Below are 7745 nucleotides of genomic sequence, written 5' to 3' on the forward strand. Positions count from 1 at the left end.
TATCGTAGTTGTCTTTTCTATTGTTCTCTAAATAATCAATATAAAGAAATTGTAAAGAAATTATTCATCTAATGTGAAATTTATTATTATATATTACTAGTATACTCAGTCAACAAAAATTATAAAACAATTTTTGAACTATAATAATATAAGTACTGGTACTTATATATAAGAAAAAGGGAAAGTGAGGGAAGGAGAGTGAAATTCATCTAAATTAAAGTGCTTGCTATAACTCACAAAAGTCAACACATAATATTGTTTTTTGCTTTTAATACAATTTTTAAATTTAGAATCACAAAATTCAACTGTCGAGTATTCAACAAGTTTGAATGGTATACAGATTTGCAAACAAAAACTGAGCTGCAGTGTGGCCAGAATGACGAAATTAAATTTCCCTCATGGTATATATTTTTCTAATTTGTCAACTCTACGGTTTATAACGTTGCGACGAAGAGGTATGTATATGTGTGTTTTAAAACAATTAATTTATAGTTTGAGACTAGATGAACATCATGGTAATTTCCTGGACTATTTCCGATTATACAGTTGACCTATTGAGTTCCATTCACACTGGCAAATGAAAAGTTTCCATCAGTGTGCTCTAAAGACAATTAATTACTGCTCGTTGTGCGTGTGTGTACCAGCAAAGATATTGCGATATTGACCGTATATAAAATATTGTTTTATTACGGTCGACGCCGTTGCACACACTTGGGGCTAATAACAATATAAAAAAATATATATATATATATAATATATTATCCGACGAATGATCGCGGGAAAATGGCACAGACAATAAAAAATCCGCGCCTGAATAATTTGCTGGGCCACAGAAATTTCTCTTCAGCTCTTTTAATATATTTCCGTCAGGCTTTAACTATTATTGGGTGCTCGGGGCATGTCTGTTGCACACACACAAGATGATAATATTACAGCAGATGAGTGTAGTACAACACTGAGAGAGGAGTATTGCATATAATAATAATAATAATATAGCGCTGCCACACAATATTTAATAATAAGTGTTCTTTATATTATTATTATGCGAATACACATTGTGCCCCGGAACTCCAATGCATAGAGTCCATTACGCCAATATTATTTTTTATTGTTATTATTATTATTTTTTTTTTATTATAAACTCCGTATATTATGTGTATAGATAGGTAGGTACACTAAAAAACCAACAGCGACACGGACAATTTGAGAGGGCTATCATCAATAGGATCAGGCGCCAATTTTTTTTTTTACCGAATTCGATACACGTCTAATAAAATTATTTTTGCCGCTGTTTTCGATTAAATTGATTATCTCGCGAGATTAAAGTTCTAGCAATACCTATTAAAGTATATTTTTTATTCATAAATTATATAAAAAAATTATCTCCGGTTCAATTCCAAACTTTATATCTATTTGTATTCCTAAAGCAGATACGTCTTAGGCCTAGGCCGGTCAACCAAAAAATAATTATAATAACATTAAGGTGCTTCAAATTTATTTAATGTTTGTTTAATGTAATTATATAATTATAAACCAATCACAACTTAAAATTTAAGTGGAAAAAATTGTTGTATATCCGAAAAAGAATAAGTAAACAGTGTGTTAACTATAGAAATTGTAAATAAAATAAATGTATAGTAATAATTATTATAACTTTAGTAACAATCGTATGATGTACTCTTTATATTATTATTAGTTGTATTTAAATCAATTTTCAGGGAAAACGGTAAGGTCCGTGTTCTTACTTCCGTCGATAAAGAATGCTAAAACATCAAATGTTATCCCATATAAATAATATTTAAGAGTTTTCTTGAATCTTTCACAATGGTCATGAATTTGTATAACGAATATTTTGTACACATCTACATTCTCTACATTAGTGTTTTCAAGGTAGGCCAAATCTGGATCTATAGTAGGACTTTGAATTAATCTATTTAATATGTTATCTACTTCATTTCGTATTAGTCCTAAGACCTTTGGAATCGTCTTGTCATCATAATCTGTTATATGAAGGTACAATTTCAATATTTCGTTTAATGTTTCGTCTTCAATATAAATTAACTGAACAATGTTATCTATATAACTCTTAAATGCGCCATTATTAATATAAGGAAATTTAGTTTTAGGAGGGCTGATTTTTTGATAAGCATATAGTTGCACATAAATAAAACAATACAGTTTTAACCTGACGAAATCCATAAACGTTTGCTGAAATCCAATGTTTTTAAACGGATCCACCGTCCAGTGGACGCCTTTAGTAGATTTAAACTGTTCAGAGACATTTGTAAAATGATCCTTGTACACTTCCTGTACCGTAGACCAACGAACCATAATATAAGGTATTTTTTCAATCAAATCATCATATTCATTCCAATAATTCCTAAGACCCCATACGTTTTTCAAGTATAATTGTGGTACTGAGATAGGCAATACAGGTTTATCTATTTGATATCTATTAATTAGTTTGTCATTAAAATCGGAAAATTCCCTTATCCTAGGGAACACATATTTCTCACGATCATGGTCAGAAACTAAACATTCGGCCTTTTTAAAACATATCTCAGAATCAGGATTTGGTAGATCAACGTAGATGTATTTATGTTTCACACACATTCCCAACAATTTGACTATAGGCTTACGAAACTGTTTTAAACTGCTTAGATCAATCTCTTTTGCCATCAAACCATAAAATTGTTTCTCGGGGCTCGCGCTGTCCACAATATTCCACAGGTTGATATGCAATTTCCAAAACCAATCGAATACTACGGATTTCGCTTCGTATGCCATCGCTATCATATTGTATACATGCTTGGCAATGTCTTTCACACTACCTTCGGTGTTCTGGTATAACTTGTACTCCAATATCACTAGTCTGCGCACTGGATTTCCTGTATCTTGCGATAGAATTTCAGTTGAGCGAGTATTTTATCATTTACCGAATCAGCTTTCGTCATGCTCGTAGTCAATAATCTCTTTTCGTTATGGTCGAAACGGATGGGATAATAAGGAGGGTACTCTGGGTCATGAACGTTCTGTACGAGTTCAGCAGTTCGATGAATTCTTCGGAATAATTTCCGACGTTGATGTATTGATTTAATAACGCGTCCTGAGAACATGAAAATTTGCAATATTAAAAATCAAGCTAAACGTGTAATGTAGTGATAAGAGATAAACGATGAGAGATAGGTGGTAAATGATAAGAGATTAGCATGGATATATACTAAAATAAATATATATATATCTATGGAGATTAAGGATAAATAGTTAGAAACGAGAGATGAGAAATAAATAAGATATTAGTGATAAGAGATAATGATTAGAGACAAGAGGTAAGAAACATGATAAGATAAATGATAAGAGAAAATACATTTAGGGTTAGGGGTCGAAAATGATTGAAAATAATGTGACCCCTCTCTCTTTTAAGGTGAGATTTTTGCACTGAATAACAGGAAATAATTATTTTTTTCAAATAATTATTTTTTTTACTTAACTATCGAAACCTTTGATTTTTGGAAACGTGGGGCTTACTTGTGAGTCCCCCAGATGTCCAAACACCTATTACTTACCTTTCATGCTGGAACACACTGTTTAATATAGATTATTGTATGCAACATGAACTAAATCATTGGTATCATTGGCAAGCCCATGTCTGAGAAGAGCCCCCCCCCCCTTAAAATGTTTTCAATATCTTTTAAAAATGAAACGTCATGGCTTTGTTCTTTATTTCGGCAGTTATGGAAAAGAAAACATTGACGTGGTCCCTCTGTTCACTAACATAATATTATCAGGTTTGCATTGTAGACAAAATATTTTTTTTTATCTCTAATCTCTAATCTCATTAAAAATTATTTACCAGTTGTTTCGTTCACAAAACAACCGCTAGACCGCGTCACACGCACACATTTTCCTGGCTAACGTTCAGCGTGATGCACGCACGCGCAGATTTTCTTTAGAACACATACATTAGAAAACAGATCTTAACAGTAATTACAATTAATAGAATATTATGTTGTATATTTTCAATTCACCTTTGTTTTTTTAGGAAGATCCAAATTGTCGGCCGCGTTTCTTACTTCGTCCACAGAAAAGGGTCTAGATGTAAGCCTTTCCCTCCATAGCCACACTGACGTCACAGTGGTTGAATAGAAAACCAGCTCCAGTATTAAAATTGTAAGACACGAGTTTGCCGCCATTATCATACTAAAAAAAGTATATATTTATCGAACAATACTTTCTTGCCTATATGTAGCAACTAATAATATTAACTAATAATACTTCTCGTAGAAACTGGGTACGGCAAAGTTAAATCCTGTACATCTAGTCAACTATAAGTGAGATAATGTTCCAGTCATGTTTGTTGTCGGTTAGAGCAAAATATATTGGAAAGTTGATGTATTTAGTTGCCTGCTCTGGTATAAGTTCCATTAGTCCATTTGTTTTTCAATTTTTTTTTTTTTTTTTAATTGTCTGAGAATTTGAAAAAAATATATAACGGGGTGTCCAAAAGTAGTGTCAAGAAATTAACAAAACCAAAGAGGCCCACTTTGCTAAAATTATATTGTTATTTAGTACACAAAAAAAAAACGGTGACTTCAGTTTCTGAAGATGTGAACATTGCAGAGAACGGCTTGAGGTGGGTAAAATAATAAGACAAGCAACAATAAGTTGATGGATGTCATAGAAACAACATTTTTAAAGAAGTCGAGTGGAGTGATTTTTTAGAAATAGTGATAGGTTAATTAGTAATAGGTTTTAAAACTACCGTAAATTGTTTGGATAATAAATAATAATCATTATTTGTTTAGCCCGAGTTAGAATCCAATAAAGCTAGGGTTGTGATATGTTTTTTATATGTAATCAATTTATATAATTATAAGTATAAACTTTATCATATAATTGATATGGACGTTAAGTACGTTGTCGGGTGCCAAAAAAATACATAAGGAAACCGCTGGCTGCACGTGAACGCGTGTGGCGTATCCGTTTTGGTCGTCGATAGGTGTTTTTGTCCACTATAAATCATAAACAGAAAATAATATAATATTTTTTTTTTTTTGAAGGAATAAATACAAGTCGAGGAAATACATAATACACACTTAGGTATAAGCAGTGGCGGGGAAGTGCTAAATACGGCATGAAAAAAGTGTGTGTTGGGATTATAAAAACAATAAATTTAGTATTAAAAATGTGTTTGTACAGTTCGGGCAGGATGTGAAAACGTGCCGGTGAATTTTTATAGTAAAACGTATACTATACGGTGTGTATAGTATTCCTGTATTTGCTATCTACCACCTTATGTGTATATAATAAGACTGCCCATGCCACCGGTATAGGTTCGTTTACCTCGAATCGTTTACGGATTACAAATTGCGAAACGCAATATACACACCCGTTGAGATAAACACCGCACGTATATAATGCGTGTTACATATTATATTTGATGTGTATATATATATATATATATATATATATATATATATATATAAGTAGTCTTAGACTACTTATATTTATATATGTACATGTGTGTTTTGTGAGCAGCCGGCCACCTGTGGGTCGTGTGTACACTAATTTATTTGGGGTGTGATAGTACACACATATATATATATATATTATACCAGCTACCCTTCACGCACGGGGGGTGGTCGCGGGTAAAATATCAGCAACACTTTTGTGTATTGTACGGCCGCCTTGGGGGGTTGGCGAGATTATGGAAAAAGGATATAATAAAGAAGAGTTCCTGTCCATTTTCTTTGCTTAGCCCCCTCCCCAAAAAAACACTCCTTGTTGACTTGTCCAATATCAGATAAACTGTATTATTTTGACATTTAAAAAATTCAAAAGTAATAATATTAATGATCGTTAATATAAAATATCAAAATGTTTTTTTAAGTACAATTATTAAAGACTATATGTATCATTAGTGATAAAATATTGATGAAAAATTGTTTAGACTTGAATCATGAGGTTTTTTTGTATTAATTTATTTAAGATAATAATTACAATCTATACATAAAATACGAAAATACATTGCTTGAATGGCTTGAAATTGTTTTTATCGCCTTGTAAGTGTGAAGTTAACAATGAGAGGGCTATAACCCTCCCCAAAATTTGAACCCTAGTTGCGCCTATGGACGAGGTCTGCACGAAGATGGTTAAACTACGACCCAAACTCCAAAACCTAACCTAACCTAACCTAACCTAACCAAACCTAACCTGACCTGACCGTAAATTACCGATTAACTATAGTTTTATCCTGGTTGCCAATAAACTAGTCCTATTATATGTTATGCCAGCCTGTAGGCATTGTAAGGTAGGAATAACGGTCAGTTTTTTTCATTGCCAACTCCTCCTTTCTCCTATGAAAAAAAAAACCAAAGCATCTGATGACTCAGAGGTGACAGAGGTCCGAAATCGAACCCTGGGGGGCCACACAGGTGGAATACGGTTCCGGATAATCGATTAAAGATTGATTGCTATTTATAATATGCCTAATTAATGATAGCCCAGCCAAGGAACCATGCATGGTGAACTATTTCATAGGCTATGTATTTTACATACGCCTAGCTGTGTACTGTGACGGTAATTGACAGTTAAGCTTATTTCAAACGACGTTTATACATATTACATGACGTGTACTGTCTTGTTGTAATACGGTGGAAAAAAAAATTACCAAACCCCGCGTAGTAGACTGTTTAGTGAATTGCATACATGTGCCATCTTAATGTGTGTTGTGAACTTCTCAAATGCCATGGGAACATCCTCTGTCGGTTCCTCGGTGTTGGGTTTTTATGGCTTCCACTTGCACATAAAGTCCATTACACACACAACACAACACTGTGGCTCGGAGAAGCCATAACACGATCCATACCGTTTGCAAATTCCTATAATGATAATAATATAAGCCACATAACCCATAAGTCGAATACAACAATAAGACAACATATATTGTTGTACATCAATACGGCCGCCTGATAATAATAATTAAGACAAACTATGTGACACATGCCCTCGTTTAAGTTTATTTAAAAAAATAATAATGTCTAGACGTCCGGACGCAGACGAGCAATTTAATTTAAGACATTCCTACCTATTTACACTTTGAATACAATAACAATTTTACATTGTACACTACCGAGACATACTCAAATGATAGACCAAGTATCTCTGTTCTGTTTTAGGTATCACAATCGACGGCTGATCAGGTATCCATAACCAAAGAGGGGTTCTTGTTAATAAAAGTAATATTTCAAGCATACAATTTCAATTTCCCACTTCAGTAACTTTTATTATCCGGCATCTTGGCATACGGTTAAAAATAATCTCCAATTTAACTGAGTGGAGAATAAACTGCTAAGGAGTACCGTTATTATTTACTACACGTTAAATTCAGTCAGCTGTTTATAGGGGCACTATACTAATGGAGTGTATTTATTAAAAATTATCTTCAAAAAAGGAAACTTGGAGAATTTTCTGAAATTGAATCTTGTAACTGAGAATACTGTTTTTTATGGATTTTAATTTTCAAACTATCGTTTGTTAACGGCGCAAACCTAACGAGTGTTCAGATAAAGTTTTCACTCGGTCCAACCATTTTTTTTATTTTTTTGCAAAGTTCCTAATAGCGTGTCAAAGTTTAATTGGGAAATTTATACTGTTTTTAAGGGTTTTTTTTCAATCTACAGAGGAAGGGTGGACTTTTTCAACTTTTGACCAAAGTTTTATCTAGAGGCCATTCTTAATCGGTA

Source organism: Adelges cooleyi, unplaced genomic scaffold (assembly GCF_023614345.1).
Source record: "Adelges cooleyi isolate 19-005CV unplaced genomic scaffold, UGA_ACOO_1.1 ACOO_flye_CR_arks_rails_tigmint_CR_PRNA_108, whole genome shotgun sequence".
Lineage (NCBI taxonomy): Eukaryota > Metazoa > Arthropoda > Insecta > Hemiptera > Adelgidae > Adelges > Adelges cooleyi.